This window comes from Sarcophilus harrisii, chromosome 2, assembly GCF_902635505.1.
Source record: "Sarcophilus harrisii chromosome 2, mSarHar1.11, whole genome shotgun sequence".
Taxonomy (NCBI): domain Eukaryota; kingdom Metazoa; phylum Chordata; class Mammalia; order Dasyuromorphia; family Dasyuridae; genus Sarcophilus; species Sarcophilus harrisii.
This window is the reverse complement of record NC_045427.1, coordinates 426,618,601-426,636,635: the sequence shown is the minus strand read 5'-3', so window position 1 is coordinate 426,636,635 and position 18,035 is coordinate 426,618,601. Positions and strand designations below refer to the sequence as shown.

At 32.3% G+C, this 18,035-nt stretch overlaps 1 protein-coding gene across 5 annotated transcripts in view; it reads right to left on the bottom strand.

The window, feature by feature from the left end:
* ZHX3 (zinc fingers and homeoboxes 3) overlaps positions 1–18,035 on the bottom strand; it is a 150,004-nt gene that overhangs the window by 105,709 nt on the left and 26,260 nt on the right. For 4 of the 5 annotated variants that reach the window (XM_031954012.1, XM_031954011.1, XM_031954013.1 and 1 more), the window contains one exon: positions 11,746–11,932. The gene's annotated coding sequence lies outside the window, so the exon portion shown is untranslated. Of the gene's footprint in view, positions 1–11,734; positions 11,933–18,035 lie in introns of all 5 variants that reach the window. The other variant, XM_031954015.1, reaches the window with a different exon arrangement.

The following is an 18,035-nucleotide window of genomic DNA, read 5'->3' as shown; positions in this document are numbered from 1 at the left end:
TCAATCAAACTCATTCTTTCTCTAATGCTGAATCCCTCTCATTGTCTCTCTTTAGTGTCTTTCTAATATAAGGTACTGATAGACTGTCCTACAACTACATATTATGTACAATTCACTTGCTTTCTCTTCAATAGACCATTGGAATGAACTTTTGAACAGTTGTATAAGAGGCTCTATAATATCCTAGGATTTGATTCAATCAACACAAAAATCTTTCACATGCAGGAACATTTGGAAGATAACGCTATTTTATAAGAGAATCCTCATCTATCTCTCAGTAGACATAATTCATGATGGTGTCAAACACCTTTAGCAAAACCTATCTCTTTGGTGTGTCATATGGCAATGTCAAATGATAAATAGAAGCACTATCATGAAGTGGTGATGGTACAAATTTACTTTCACCAAATGTAACTATTACTGGAATCTATTAGGCAAATGAAAGTAATCAAAAAAATCCTAACATATAATTCTGAATTAACAATGAGTACTTTATTTTTGTTTTTGTTCTACTATCCCTCACCTCAAATATTATTGGATCAAGGAGAAAAACACAGAGATAAAAGATCAAAAAAGGATATGGTGAAATCTGAAAGATAAAACACAATGTAACACCAAGATTTAAACATGAAAAATTATTTGGGAGCTTTAAAAAAGGTATTTTTTGCACTAAACTTACCTAAGTCATTTGGTAGATTGGTTACCTGGAAGCATGACTATTTAAATGAAACTTTGTCAGGGTACTTATTTGCTTCTTTCAGTGATAATACAATTAAAAGTAAGGGAATAATACAGTTCATCTCTATGGAAACAATTATTCTGTCAAATGTGAAATTACTAAATTAATAAAGCTAGTGAAAGATTTAGTTGGAGAAAAGAGAGTTAACAAAATTAACAGGTAAAGAATAAATCTTTTTTCAAATTCTATTATAAAATTTCATGTTCTTCAAGTAATTTATTTCTTTTCATAGGTGGATTTAAGTTAAATTGATTGAAGGTCATTTTGACAGTTGGAATTTTAAACTCACAGAGTGAAATAGGAAATGTGTACTACTCTTTAAAAGACACAAATCATGGGTAGATATTTTCATTATGTAATATGATTGCAAAGCTGAGATTTGAGAAAATATTATTTATTCTAAATTATTGTGACCTGGTCCATTAAACAATATATACTGTGAGTCATCAGCAAGAATACAAAAATATTTTTGATATAATGAACTTTATAACAGGATAGTCATTATAAAGTGATCTGATCTTTAAAAATGATATATTAGTACTATTTTATATATCTATATTTTTCCTACTAAACTTAATTTAGAACAAAAAGCTCACTAAAACAATAAGGCCTAAAATTCAGGAATGCATTCAGAATAAAATAAGTACCATCTCCTCTCAAAATGGATATCTAAATCAAATGAAAGACTGAGAATGTCTCAAAGTTTTAAGAACAATATTACATTGAAGAAATACACAATCCTAGAACTAGAAGGGATTTCTTCAGTTATTTTAATACAATTTCCCAAACCCATTTATACTTTCTTCTTTATTTGACAAGTAGGCATCTAGCCTGAATACATCGTGTGTGTTAGCTTAAGACATATAAGGTATTTTAATTTACACTTTTCTGATTATTAGTAATTTTGAATATTTTTCAGTTGGCTATTGATAGTTTATATTTTTTCTTTTAAAGATTCTTTACGATCAAGTAGAATTTATACCAGGAATGCAGGGCTGGTTCAATATTAGGAAAACTATCAGTATAATTGGCCATATTAATAACCAAATTAACAAAAACCATATGATCATCTCAATAGATGCAGAAAAAGCATTTGATAAAATCCAACATCCATTCCTATTAAAAACACTTGAGAGTATAGGAATAAATGGACTTTTCCTTAAAATAATCAGTAGCATCTATTTAAAACCATCAGTAAGCATCATATGTAATGGGGACAAACTGCAACCATTCCCAATAAGATCAGGCGTGCAACAAGGTTGCCCACTATCACCATTACTATTTAATATTGTATTAGAAATGCTAGCTTTGGCAATAAGAGTTGAGAAAGAGATGAAAGGAATAAGAATAGGCAATGAGGAAACCAAATTATCACTCTTTGCTGATGATATGATGGTATACTTAGAGAACCCCAGAGATTCTACTAAAAAGTTATTAGAAACAATCCACACCTTTAGCAAAGTTGCAGGATACAAAATAAACCCACAAAAGTCATCAGCATTCTTATATATCACTAACAAAACCCAACAGTTAGAGTTACAAAGAGAAATTCCATTTAAAGTAACTACTGATTGTATAAAATACTTAGGAATCCATCTGTCAAGGGAAAATCAGAAACTTTGAGCAAAATTACAAAACACTTTCCACACAAATTAAGTCTGATCTAACCAACTGGAAAAATATTAAATGCTCTTGGATTGGATGAGCAAATATAATAAAAATGACAATACTCCTTAAACTAATCTATTTATTTAGCGCTATGCCAATCAGACTCCCAAAAAAACTATTTTAATGACCTAGAAAAAATAACAGCAAAGTTCATATGGAAAAACAAAAGGTTAAGAATTTCAAGGGAATTAATGAAAAAAAAAAATCAAATGAAGGTGGCCTAGTTGTACCAGATCTAAAATTATATTATAAAGCAGCAGTTACTAAAATCATCTGGTATTGGCTAAGAAACAGACTAGTTGATCAATGGAATAGGTTAGGTTCAAAGGCCAAAACAGCCAATAACTTTAATAATCTAGTGTTTGACAAACCCAAAGACCCCAGGTTCTTGGGATAAGAATGCATTATTTGACAAAAATTGCTGGGAAAATTGGAAATTAGTATGGCAGAAACTAGGCATTGACCCACACTTAACACTGTACACCAAGATAAAGTCAAAATGGGTTCATGACCTAGGCATAAAGAATGAGATTATAAATAAATTGGAAGAGCATAGGCTAGTTTACCTCTCAGACCTGTGGAAGAGGAAGGAATTTATGAGCAAAGAAGAACTAGAAATCACTACTGACTACAAAATAAAAAAATTTGATTATATCAAATTGAAAAGTTTTTGTACAAACAAAACTAATGCAGATGAGATTAGAAGGGAAACAATAAACTGAGAAAACATTTTTACAGTAAAGGTTCTGATAAAGGCTTCATTTCCAAAATATATAGAGAACTGACTCTATAAGAAATCAAGCCATTCTCCAGTTGATAAATGGTCAAAGGATATGAACAGACAATTCTCAGACAAAGAAATTGAAACTATTTCTAAACATATGAAAAGATGCTCCAAGTCATTATTAATCAGAGAAATGCAAATTAAGACAATTCTGAGATACCACTACACACCTGTCAGATTGGCTAGAACGACAGGGAAAGATAATGCGGAATATTGGAGGGGATGTAGGAAAACAGGGACACTGATACATTGTTGGTGGAATTGTGAATACATCCAGCCATTCTGGAGAGCAATTTGGAACTATACTCAAAAAGTTATCAAACTATGCATACCCTTTGATCCAGCAGTGTTTCTACTGGGCTTATACCCCAAAGAGATACTAAAGAAGGGAAAGGGACCTATATGTGCCAAAATGTTTGTGGCAGCCCTGTTTGTAGTGACTAGAAGCTGGAAAATGAATGGATGCCCATCAATTGGAGAATGGTTGAGTAAATTGTGGTATATAAATGTTATGGATTATTACTGTTCTGTAAGAAATGACCAGCAGGATGAATACAAAGAGGATTGGCGAGACTTACATGAACTGATGCTGAGTGAAATGAGCAGAACCAGGAGATCATTATATACCTCAACAACAATACTGTATGAAGACGTATTCTGATGGAAGTGGATTTCTTCGACAAAGAGATCTAACTCAGTTTCAATTGATCAAGGATGGACAGAAGCAGCTACACCCAAAGAAAGAACACTGAAAAATGAATGTAAACTGCTTGCATTTTTGTCTTTCTTCCCAGGTTATTTTTACCTTCTGAATCCAATTCTTCCTGTGCAACAAGAGAACTGTTCGGTTCTGCACACATATATTGTATCTAGGATACACCTGACATATTTAACTTGTATAAGACTGCTTGCCATCTGGGGAGGGGGTGAAAAGAGGGAGGGGAAAAGTCGGAACAGAAGTGAGTAGAAGGGATAATGTTGTAAAAAAAATTACCCAGGCATGGGCTCTGTCAATAAAAAGTTATTAAAAAAAAAAAGAATTCCAACTCTTAAAAAAATTCTTTATCCATATTCTTTGACCTACTGAGATCAATTTCTTATCAATTTTGGATATTGGACTTAAAAATCAGTATAAAATTAATTCAAAGATTTTTTTCTCCTTATATATCTTTTCAGATATTAGTGACTGATCTCCCTGAAGCACAGCACCATGTAAGCCCATCTTTCTTAATAATATACATTTAAGAAAGGCCAAAAGAGAAGACAACAAGAGCAGTTCTGAAGCACCTGGGTTCTTTCGGACACTAATGATGACAGATATGTGTCTAGTAATTTAAAATCTGTTTAAGTATATTCCATGCATTTTTCATAATATATATTATCTTCTTTGAGCCTCACAACAATTCTGTTAAGTAGATACTGTGGGTATTATTAACTCATTTTATAGACAAAGAAATTGAGGCTAAAAGAGATTGAATGACTTGCCCCTAATCACAGTTTGGAAACATCAGAGGCAGGATTTGAATCCAGGTTTTCCTGACTTCAAGTCTTATACTCCATTCATTTTATTATATATACTACCTTTCATTAACCCTGAAGGCAGCATTAAATAAGGGAAAGTGAACTGGATTGGAAATCAGAAGACTAGTTAAAGTTTCAGTTCTGTCACTAAGAACTGGTAGGGTGATCTTGGGAAAGTCACTTAACCTCTATGGAACTTCTTAAATTTCTATAAAATAGAAAGCAATTTGGAATTATGCAGAAAAGTTAAATAAAAAAAAACATGCCTTCTGACCCAGGTAAACCATTGCTAAAGAGAATGAGGCAAAGGACCCATATGTACAAACATTTATAGCAAGGTTGTTGTTTTTCTGGTAACAAAAAACTGGAAACTTAGGGGATGCCTATCAGCTGAGAAATGGCTAAACAATCTGTGGCATATAAATTAAGAGGATACTATTATGCCATAAGAAATGAGGAAATAGATTTCAGAAACACATGGAAAGGCTTGAATGAACTGATTCAGTGAAGTGAGCAAAACTGAAAGAATAATTTATAAAAAGAAAAAAAACAATTCTGTAAAGACAAACTTTGAAAGCTGAAAAAACAACAATCAATGTAATGACTAGCCAGGATTCAAGAGGATCAATAATGAAATCCATTTCTTGACAGAGAGGAAATGGATTGTTGTTAAGAGTTCACTTTATGTATGTAGTCAGGTCCAGCCTTCTAAAAAACACCCCCTTCTATGTGGCTTCAAGCATTTCAATGTCTTTTCTACTTCCTCTAATAAGAATAGAAATGAAATTAATATGAATATTTAATATATCTCTCTCTCCTCTTCTGTTTCCTCCTCTCCTTTCCTCTTATCTTCACCAGTATTTAGGAAGCACTCAACAAAATTTTTTTTCATTCATTCACAAGGGCCTGTGGAAAGGGAGAATGAAGTGAAGTATTTTAGGAATCAATATAATTCAGTGAATGATTGCATATGGAAAAAGCAATGGAAAAAGAAAGATTAAAAAACAATTGAAGTTTTGTGCAAAAGTGCTGGAGATGTTAGGTTTTAGATATGTCAAATATAAACTTCTTGAAGACATGTTGTTCATGTTTTATTCAACTTTGTATGCCCAGCATCTTGCAGTGTTTTACTTTTAGCAAATGTTCAATACATGGTTATTACTGAGAATAGAATGACAGTTAAATAGAAATGTTGATTAGAGGGCTGGTGACATAAGTATAGAACTTGAGAAATATCCTATCTGAACATATACTTGAGGAATCAGTTGAATTGAAGTGGAAATACTGAATGGTTAAGTTATTTGAAGAAGCCAAAGTAGAATATAGAATTGATGTTGAGAGCCTGAAATTTGTACTACAGACCTAATAAAAAGATGAAGATGATGGATTAACCAAAAACTTAGGAAGAAATCTGACTTTGAATGAATGAAATCAATGAATGAAAAAGCACTTATTAAGTGTTTACCTGGTGCCAAACACTATGTAAGAGGCAGTTCTAGGACTCGGAAACTTACTTTCTAATAAAGGGACAAATATAAGGCATTGGTAGACAAGGAAAGGCATTTAGTTTGGGAAGTCACAAGGAAGATTACTGGGCAGCTAGGATAGAGTGTCAAGCTTGGAATCAGGAAAATCTTCCTGAATTCAAATGTAGTCTCAGCGACTTACTAGCTGTGTGACCCTGGACAAGTAACTTAACCCTATTTGCCTCAGTTTCCTCATCTGTAAAATGACCTGGAGAAGAAAATGGCAAACCACTTCAGTATCTTGCCAAAAAAACAAAAAACAAATGGGATTGTGAAGAGTCTAATATGACTGAAAAGTACTGAACAACAAGAAGGATAGTGATTGGAGCCATAGAACAATGACACACTTTCTAGAAGCAATACTTAAATTGGTTTGAGTATAGTTCTCAGAGCAAGATGGGAAGGGAAGAGTGTTTCACATGCCAGTGAAACATGACAGGAAATGTCTTCAGTTGGTCTTTTTTCTTTTCTTTCCTCCATTTATCCCTTCCACCAAAACCCTCAAGTTCACAAAAGTTTAATGTCATCTAAATATTTTGCTAATAATGACAACTGACATTTAAATGTATATAAAGCACTTTTACATATATTTGTTCAATAACTCTCCTCTCTGGAGTTCTCAGCCTAACTAAATATAATTTTGGGAAAAGTCAGTCAGAGTGCAGCCTGATGGGAAATTAAGAGAGGACTAACTTGGGTGCTCTCATTAAATGTAGGTCCTAGGAGGAACTCTCTAATTAGAGGAAGGGATATCATAGGAAAAGGGTACTTCTGATATGGGAGGTTCCAGGGCTAAGACGATCTTCTAGGATGAAAGGTTTCTGTGGCATAATAGAGCAGTCCAGAGAACTATAGCTTATTAGAAAAGAAAAAGATGACTTGCCTGGGTTCTCACCTTAAATGAAGATTCTTGGAAGAACTCTCTAATGAGAGGAAGAGGCCCGAGGGACAGAGGATTAGTTGCAAGGCTAACATGCTCTTTCAAGATAAAGAGTTTCTGGGGTTGGTAGTTTTCAAATAACTTGCTGGGAAGCTTTATCCCATCTCTTCACAGTTGTATCAAAGAACCTAACTAGTCTGTTGAAAATATAAAATCTTGGTAAATAAGCATTTTTTCTTGGTATAAGGCTCCAGGCTGTCTATTCGTTCTTTTTCTATATCACAAGTGCATTTCATCTTAAGGAGTTCATTAAAAACAAACTTTCCAAATTTGCTGTGGAAAAGAAAGATTGTGATAACAAATATTCAAAACAATAAATGAAAAATTCCCTCAATTCAAAGGATCTTAATTATTTTCTTCCATGGCATCTCATAATTAAAGTAAAAAGTTAAAATAAAAAAAATTCTGTTGTCCCAATATTTCAGCAGACTTACCAGTCTAGTAGCCATATCAAAAAACAGCTAATATATAGCCCATAATTACTGGAGATTCAAATGGTTTGCTAAAATTGTGCAATTTGACTGATATTAGGTAATAATAATAGAAGTTTATCGTCTAGAACAAGAGAAATAAGAGTTCCATTCAATTCTCCACTGGTAATAACAATGCTTAAGCATATATACTACATTTTAAGAGAGATGTTGATAAACTGGAAATTGTTTAGTAAAATGAATATAGGAATAAGTCTAAAAGAAACATGTCATATGAGAAATGACTGAGAGAACTGGGGGGAGGAAGATTTAGTAAGAGAAATGATAAAGGTCTTCAGATCTATGAAGAACTATCACATGAAAGTGTGAGAAGTAAAAGTCAATGCTAAAATTTTAACTAAAAGACTTAACACATATAAGAAAGTTAATTTTAGGGAGGATGAGGGAAGCAAAGAGAAAATTAGGAATTTGGTTTTAAAGATGTTTAATTTGAGCTAAGGGTAGAATATCTAAGAGAAATATTCTAAAAGCAGTTGAAAATTTAAGGAGGTAGCCCCTCTAAGAATTTAGAGTTGAATATAAAGATTTGGGAATTGTAGACAGATCTGTTAAACATCTATATGCTATGTGTTCAGTTAAATTTCTTTAATACATCGAATATAAAATTTAGTTCCTCTCAAGTTGATAAGTCATTTATTTATCCACCTATTAAGTGAGGTGATTGACTAAACTAACATTATTAGAGTCATCTAGTACAGAGGTGTCAAATTTGCTGCTACAAAACGTCAAAGTGCAGCCAAAATAAGATTAAAATATAATTAAGAAATTTTTAATAAAATAAAAAAGTTCAGCATAGATTTAGGTAGCTAGGGGACACAGTAGATAGAGTACCTGGTCTAAAGTCAGGAAGACTTATCTTGAGTTCAAATCTATTTTCAGATACTTTCTAGCTGTGTGACCCTGGGCAAGTTACTTAATTTTTTACTTTAATTTTTTTAACAAGTTGCTTCAGTTTCCTCACCTGTAAAATGAATCACAGAAGGAAACAGCAAACTCTTCTACTTTTATGCTAAAAAAAACCAAAAAACAAAAAACAAACAAACAAAAAAAAAAACACACACAAAACAACAACAACAAAACAAATAGGACCACAAAAAGTCAGATACAACTGAAAGGAATCAATAACAGCACAGATGATGTTAAATTATGATTTTTTTAAAAAAATTTATTTTCCCCCAAATACATGTTAAAACAATGAACATTTTTTTAAAAAAATGTTGTGAGTTCCAAATTCTACCCTTCCCTTTCTCCTCTTCCCCCTCCCTGAGACAGTAAGCAATCTAACATAGATTATACATATGCAATCATGTAAAACATTTCCATATTAGTCATTTTGTAGATGAGTCAAACAAAAAAGAAGGAAAGAAGGAAGAAAGGAATATATCATGCTTCAGTCTGTATTCACACAATATCAGTTCTTTCTCTGGAGATGGAGAATATGTTTTGTCAAGAGTCCTTTGGGATTGTCTTGGATCACTGTATTGCCCAGAAGAACTAAATGATTCACAGTTCTTCATTGTACAATATTGCTATCATTGTGTTCTCCAGCTACTGTTCACTCCACTTTGAATAAGTTCATCGAAGTAATTTCAAGGTTTTTCTGAAAGCATCTTGCTGGTAATTTCTTTTTCTTTCTTACTTTCTTTTCTCTTCTTTTTTTATTTATTTAATATTTACCCTATTACATTCAAAACATTTTTTTTACATTTTTTCAAAATTTTTGAGTTCAAAGTTTTCTCTCACCCACAATTAAAAAACCACATGTAAAATTATGCAACATTTCCATAAATGTCCAATTGTGAAAGAAAACATGGATCTTCCACCCTAATAAAAATAAAAACCCTCAAGAAAAATTAAGTTAAAAAAAAAGAGAGATAGAAAGAGAAAGAAATAATGCTTCAATCTGTATTCAGATACATCAGTGTCTTCTCTGGGTACGGATAGGATTTTTCATCATAAGTCCTTCAAAGTGGTTGTGGATGACTGTACTACTGAGAACAGCAAAGTCATTTACAGCTAGTCATCCCAAACATTGCTATTACTTTGTATATAATACCATTTCACTTTGTTTGAGTTCATGGAGGACTTTGCATAATTTTTTTCCCCTAAGAACATCCTGCTCATCATTTCCCATAGAAAAACAATATTCCATCACAACACATACCACAGTTTATGGAGTCATTCCCCAATTGATGGGCATCCCCTTAATTTTCAAAATTCTCAGGGAAAAAAAGCCCTGAGAAGAGAGTTGCTATCATTTTTTGTACATATAGGTCATTTCCCTTTTTTTTTTCTGTTGCATCTCTTTTGACATTCATGCCTTGTAGTGCTATTGTTAGGTCAAAGGATATGCATAACTTTATAGCCCTATGGGCACAGATCATATGTTTTGATCATTTATCAATCTGGGCATGGCTCTTATTTTTTATAAATTTGATTCAGTTCTCTATGTTTGAGAAATGCGGCCTTATCAGAGAAACTTACTTTGAAATTCAAAATACTATTTGAAATAATATTTCAAATTTGAAATACAATCACTATTGATATTTGTATTTCCCCTATTTATTCTCTCTCCTTTTACCCTGTGTCTCCTCAAAAGTGTTTTGATACTGCTACTAATCATTTCTTATAACACAATAATATTCCATCATAATCATATACCCACAGCTTGTGAGGCTATTCCCCAATTAATGGGCATTCCCTCAATTTTCAACACTTAGTCACTATAAGAAGAGTTGCTATAAATATTTTTGTCCATGTAGGTCTGCCCTCTCCCCTTGCTAAAAAACTTTATGTTACAGACTTAAGCAGTGATATGGCTGGATCAAAGGGTATAGGCATAATTTTAAAATCCTTTGAGTATAGTTCCAAATTGCTTCTCAGAATGGTTGGATCAGTTCTAACTTATGATTTTCTAAGTCAAGATATGGCTCAAAAGGATGTTTTTACTTGACACACTACTGTTCTAGAGAACCATTGTTCTTGGTCTTACTTCAATTTCATGGAACAAGATGTCCAAGATTGCCCTACTTTATTGCCCCCCTCCTTTTGTGTATTTACTCCCCTTTAGATTGTAAACTTCTTCAGGGCAGGGACTGTCCTTTTAAAAAAAATTAATTATATCCCTGCTTTTAGCATAGTACTTGGCACTCAGCAAAGCACTTAATAAATGTTCATTGGACTATATTGAATTAGTACACAAGGGAAATTCAGATGGAATATTCTAGCTGAAAAGTAAACTTATAACAGAAAGAAAACCAAATTAGGTATGGGGGAAGAGGAAAGGAAAGAAAGAGTAATATTGGGGGGGGGGAGCTCGTCAGAGAAAAATAAAGAAGTTTTTTTTTTTTTCCTGAAAAAAGAGATTTTGTTACAAAGAGGAGAGTAGTTCCAGAAAGGCAAGAGTCTTTTCTTTTAAATTTGAAGAAAGAAACAGACCAGAAGCATTAACTAACAGAGTACTAAGTAGTTAAGGAGTGAACATGATAGGTATTTGATATTTGCTTCTTGCATTACATTGAGAAAAGAATTTTGTAAATAAAATTTGAGGAAGAAGACAGAATACCAGATGACTCTTGAGTAAGGAAGTGTAAACTTGAATGTAATTGGGTAAATTTACTAGATAATGAAAAAAAAGATCTATGATATCACTGGTCAAATTTTAGACTGGTAATTGGCATTCAGAGAAGAGCCAGGAAACCACTTAGCAATGGGAGCCTGTGTTTAAAAAACGACAACAACAACAAAAAAAACTTTGCATGTTTTTTTTTTTAAACAGATGGTTTGGGTTTTCTTTAATTATGTATGGGCAATTATCCCAACTGGCAAGTGGGGCCTTGCAGGAAGGTGCCTGTAAACAGAGTATAAAAGGAGATGTACTATTATGAGGGTCTGAACAAATTAGGGATGAAAGTTTAGAATGCCTTGAATTATGGAAAAAGCTGCTCAGGTAAACAAAGTCCATTGAAAATAAACATTTTTATTAAATAATATAATACTCTGTGCCACAATTTATGAATATCTATCAATAAAATTCTAAGTTTAAAAAGTCCATGAACTACTTACAATCTACATACCTTGGTAGGTCATTCTTAGTCTATCTCTGTAGATATATTGTAAATATCCATTTAAAGTCCTTCAGGAAAAATAGCTGATCTGGGAATTTAGCAGTTTTATGGTCAAAAATGCATTTCTCTGGCTTGGCAAATAGTCAGCATTCCTGGAACTCTACAGAACTGCTCACACATACTGGGTGTGTTCTGGCTGAAAGAAGAAAAAGAACAAATATCCAAATAGGTAACCATGAAATGACCAAAGAATTCTCTAAGCATACTTTTAAGTCTTGAAATGTTATGAGCTTGCCATGTAATGTGCCAAAGATAGTATTCTTTATTTGAAATGTCTCTAATCTAAAGTGTGTTTTTTTACACATTCTCTTTGAGTGTTAAGCCAAAACTAAATAGTCAAAAAACTATCTGGAAAACCATCAGGTTGTTTAAAGACCTATGTCCCCAGCAATGTCTAGTGATTCAGCTGATTCACTGATTCAACACATGTTAATATATGCAGGCATAAAGTCTTCAATCTTTTTGGTAAGAAAATGAAGTTCCCTTTGAGATAAGAAATGAATGAATATATCCCCTCTAAGTTTTCTAGCAAAGTGTACACAGTTTTAAAATAAGGCCTTGATACTATATAGGTTTCAAAATAGCCCTGGTCAAAACTTTGCAAAAAAATCAAATAGTCAGTATGGTGAAAGTGATGTAGGCCTTTTGTCTCCCAAATATTGCTTTAAATCTACATGCTGAATGGACAAGTGAAGACACAGCCGGGGATATTCTGGCTATGACTATTTTCTGTGTATGAAAATACCACTTCTAAATAAACTACCAAGATGTCAGTAAATCAAATAGTGGTCCTTAGCTGGCAATCCCTGTTTGAAAGGGGGAGAGGGAGAGGTATAAGTGGAAGAGAAAAGGACTTCTATTTAAGAGAATAAAGGGGATAAGAACTAGGAAACCTTAAAGATAATGAATAAGTATTCTGTAGTTATGTTAACTCAAAATAAAACCATTTTGTGGGTGATAAGGCCAAATGCTAAAAAGCCTTTCTTATAACTTTGTCAATAAAAGAAGCCTCCAGCTACATGGTTATTTTGAATCTTGGTCTCTACAAAATTTTCTCCAAGTCACAAATTAACAGAATCCAAAAACTAGGAGAGAACTCTGTGTAATCCAACCTTTACCTGAACAAAAATTACCTCAAAAATATGTCTAAGAAGCAGTCATCTAACTTATATTTGCTAAGTCTTATCAATTTGATTTTTATATCTCTTATATCAATTCGCTTCTTTCTAGGCCCTCACCTGAAATATTCCAATAGTCTTCTAATTAATTAATCTCTTGGAATTGTCTCTCCAAATAATTCATCCTTTACACACATGCAAAATTCCTATGTCTAAAACAATGATCTGACCATATAACTTTCCTAATCAAAAATCTTTAGTAGTTCCTTATTGCTTCAGGATAAAAATATAAAATTTGAAATCTTCCATAATAAGGTTTCCACCTATCTTTTCCATCCTTTTCCTCTTCACACAACTCTCTATCCTACTCAAATTGACCTACTAGTTTTTCCCCATAAACATTTCTGACCTCTATTTACAGAGGTGGTAGCCCTAAGTCTGAGGTGAACTCTTTCTCACTTCTGCTTCCTAGAATTTCTAGTTTCCTTGCAAGCACAACTGAGGTGTCATTTCCTAAAGGTTATTTCAATTTGATTTATCAATTTGTTACTCAGCTCTCTCTTGAAATTTCTTTGTATAAACTTTCTATTTACTCTCTGTGTCGGAGTCTACCAGTAGACTGTAAGCTCCATGAAGGCATCTATTACTTCATTTTTGGCTATACCTTACAAAGTAGGAACTTATTTGTTGTACTGAAGTGAGGTGAGAGGAGAAGCACTCAGTACAACAATCTCTTCATAAGGCAAAGCCTATTCTATTTGTTAATAACTTTAATTCAAAAGGTTTCCCATAAAGCAAGCCTACAGGTGCATTTCTGTACTTTCCATCTAACTGCTTTCTGGGACCAAACAGAATAATTCTAATCCTTCCTTCCCTTTATACTCCTTCCCCCTCTTCTTCTTGCTCTTGTTCTTGTTGTTCTTCTCATTTTTACTTGAAGTTTTGAGTTCAAAATTCTATTCCTCTTTCTTCCTCCCAAGACAGTATTCAACTGATTAGATTACACATGTGCAATTTTGTAGAACATTTCCATATTAGTTAAATTTTACAAGGCTCAAATAAAAGGAAAAAATGAAAGAAAATAAGTGAAAAATAGCATGCTTCAGTCTGTATTCAAATAATATCATTCATTCTTTGGAGGTAGATAATATGCTTCATCATTAGTCCCTTATGATTGTCTTGAATCATGTTATTGCTAAGAATAAGTCATTTACAATTCTGCATTAGACAATAATGCTTGTTACTGTGTGCAACATTCTCCTGGTTCTGTTCACTTTATTATGCATTAGTCTTTCAAGGTTTTTCTGAAATCATCCTACTTGTCATTTCTTACAGCACAATAATATTCCATTTTACTCATAAAACATAGCTTGTTTAGCCATATCCCCAATTAATGGGGCATCCCTTCAGTTCCCAAATCTTAGCCACCACAAAAAGAGCTCCTATAAATATTTTTGTACAATTCCCCCCAACACACATTTTTTTTTTTTTTGGATGTCTGGAATGTGGATCTATCAGTGGTATTTCTGGATTAAAGAGAATGTAGTTTTATAGCTCTTTGGGCATAGTTCCAACTCTAGTTGGATCAGTCCACCACCAGTGCATTAGGTTTCCCACATCCCCTCCAATATCCAACATTTGCCTTTTTGTCATATTTGTCAATCTGATAGTAGGTATAAGGTGGTACCCTCAGAGTTGTTTTAATTTGTATTTCTCTAACCAATAGTGATTTAGATCATTTTACAATATGACTACAGATAGTTTTGATTTCTTTGTCTAAAAACTGTCTGTTCATATCCTTTGACAGTTTATCAACTAGGAAATTATTTGTATTTTTATGAATTTGATTGAGATGTCTTTATACTTAAGAAATGAGACTTTTATCAGATACTTGTTGCAAACTTACCCCTGCCACCCAGTTTTCTGTTTTCCTCAGAATTTTGGTTGCAATAGTTTTGTTTGTGCAAACTCTTTAATTTTATATAATCAACATTATCAATTTACATTTTCAATGCTCTGTATTTCTTCTTTGGTTCTAAATTCTTCCTTATAGTATATTATCCTTTAGGTATAAATCACACAGTCATTTTGAACTCAGCTTGGCATACAAATTTGGTGAGCTGTTGGTCTATACTTAGTTTGTCATACTATTTCCTATTTTTCCAGAAGTTTTGTTAAATAATGAGTTTATGATCCAAAAGCTTGGATCTTAAGGTTTTTGTTTTTTTTATCATTTTCTAGATTAGTATGGTCTTTTACTATAAAGCAATTTGTTCCTAATTTACTCAACTGATCCATCACTCTACTACTTGGCCAATATCAGGTGGTTTTGATAATTATCACTTTATAATAAAGTTTGAGATATCTGGTATGACTAAATCACCTTTTCCAGTTTTTTTCCTAGTGATTTCCTTGATATTTTGAGCTTTTATTTTTTCAAATGAAATTTGTAATTATTTTTTCCAGATTCTATAAAATAATTTTTACAGTTTGATTGGTATGGCACTGAATATGTAGTAATTTAGACAGAATTGTCATTTTAAAAAAATTTGCTTGTTTAAATCTGATTTTATCTGTGTGATAAGTGTTTTGCAGTTGTGTTCATATAGTTCCTAGGTTTGTTTTGGCAGCAAGACTCCAAAGTATTTATAATGTCCACAGTTATTTTAAATGGAATTTCTATTTCTTCACTTGGTAATATAGAGAAATACTGATGATTTATATGGATTTATTTTGTATATTGCAACTCTCCTAAAATTGTTAATAATCTAAAGCAGTTTTTTAATTGATTGTCTAGGATTTTCTAACAACATATCATTTGAAAAGGGAACTGTATTACAATACTATATTAAATACTATCATACTGTAGTAAAATACCAATACTCTCTTGCTTGTCTGTGTTCCCTTTTAAACATTTTTTTGTTGTTGTTGTTGTTCTTTCTTAGGTATTTAAAAATATTTCATTAATGTTTTTTCCTTTCTTTTCATTTTTTTCTGCCATGGTTTTTTAGTCTTTCTTATATATATATGTATATAATACATATATATATATGTATATATATATATATATATATATATATATATATATATATACACACACACACACACACACACACACATATCTTTTGGATTATAAATTGCCCACTGTTGTCCACTTAATTTCTTTTTCTTTTCTTATTGCTTTAGCTAACATTTCTAGTACAATATTAAATAATAGAATCTAATTCTCCTATAAGACAACTGAACAGATGCTTATAGACAGCAATCATGTTCCTGCTAAATCTTATTTCTTCAGGGGAAAAAAAAAATCCCTTGTTTTTTTTTTTGTTTGTTTGTTTTGTTTTTTAAAGAAGTCCTCTCATCTGAAGGCCTTTCATTATTCTTATCTCCCTCCTCTGGATAGACTAAAATGTGGCATCCCAAACTGATCACATTATTCTAGAGGTGGTCTGAACTAATTCTGAATAATGTACAATTCTTAATATAGTTAAAGATTATAGTTTTTTTGACTACCATATAAAACTGTTGAGTCATACTGAGCTTGCAGTTCACTTAGAACTGTTAGATCTTTTTCAGAACTATTGTCACACCTTCATCTATTTGTGAAATTAATTTTTTGAATTCACACATAGGATTGATATTAATCCCTATTATATTTAATCTCATTAGATTTGCCCAAAAGTTTCAAGTAATTCAGACGCTTTGGGATCCCATGTCTGCAGGCTAATGTGTTAGCTATGCCTTTGAGATTTATGTTAGCTGCTTTCAAAAGCATGCCTCCTACACCTTTTTAAAAAATCTATGATAAAGTTGTTGAAAAATACAGGCCCAAGGACAGATAAAAGAACCCTGGAGTAATCCTTCAGGAATCCTTTTCTTTCAAGCTGTAGTTAATCAATCAACAATTATTGGGGTACAGTCATTTAGCAATTCCCAGTCCACTTCCCTACACTATCATCATCTAGTTGATATCTCTTTACATGTGGTCAACTAGAATAACATGAAGAACTTTGTACAATGCTTTGCTAAAATCTATGTAAATTATGTCTGGAGCATTGCCCTTCATTTACCCTATCAAAAAAAGGAAATTTATTTAGGCCAATGTAACCTGAACTTGATGAAACCATGCTGACTCTTAGTAATTACCATTTCCCTTTCTAAATATTCCAAACCACTCTTTGAAAAAATAATTTTTGTTTATTTATGAATTTATCAAACATCCACAAACATGAACATTCACATATAAAAAGAAAATAAAAATATAAAAGAAAATTATATATGAAATCATGATCACATCATTTTATAGATTTTGGATGTATTACATTATTGTATATTATGTAGGCAATACATATTAATATAGTATTAAATACTATATTATAGTAGTATATTAAATACTATCTCACTGTAGTAAAAGTATAATATAAATGGAGGTAGTTCTAGACACAGGCACTAAGGGTGGGGAGTATAATTAGGAAAAGCCTCTTACAGAAAGTAGGATTTAAACTGAGTCTGATTGATTTATGCTCATTAGTCCTTTGTTTCTGTTGCACAAACTGTAAGATGGAATGGTCATGTTCCCTTCTTCCCCAATATTTCTATTGTTGGATGTTAAGCAGTCAGTTCCTTTCTGATGGTCAAAATTGGTCCAGTAAGGCAGTTTTCCTTGTACTTTGTCCACTGTTTTTGTTAACTACTCTACTGTTGGCTGAAGAACTCCAGCAAATACTCAGATAACTCAAGTCTTCCATCACTATTATGTCATACGTCTGTGTCATGCTTGTAATTTATTTCCTTAATTCCTTATCTAATTCCTTTTAGCAGTGTGATTTGAAGTATACTCTTATAACAATATTATCTTCTATTGATCTTTTCCCAAACACCTTCTACGCTACTTTGTATCTCCATTTTCTGAATATCTTTATATGAGTAGATGTATGCATGTGTGTCTTTAGTGTACAATGACATTCTGCCCACTATTTTCTTCATTTTAAATGTAGTATATTCTTCCAGAGTCACAAGTTCTCAGTCACGAGTTTTGCACCACTTAAATAATACTTAAAAAGTTGAATTTTTCTCCATGGAATAAGTTTTCTAGACTTGCTTATTACTCTGTACTCTATT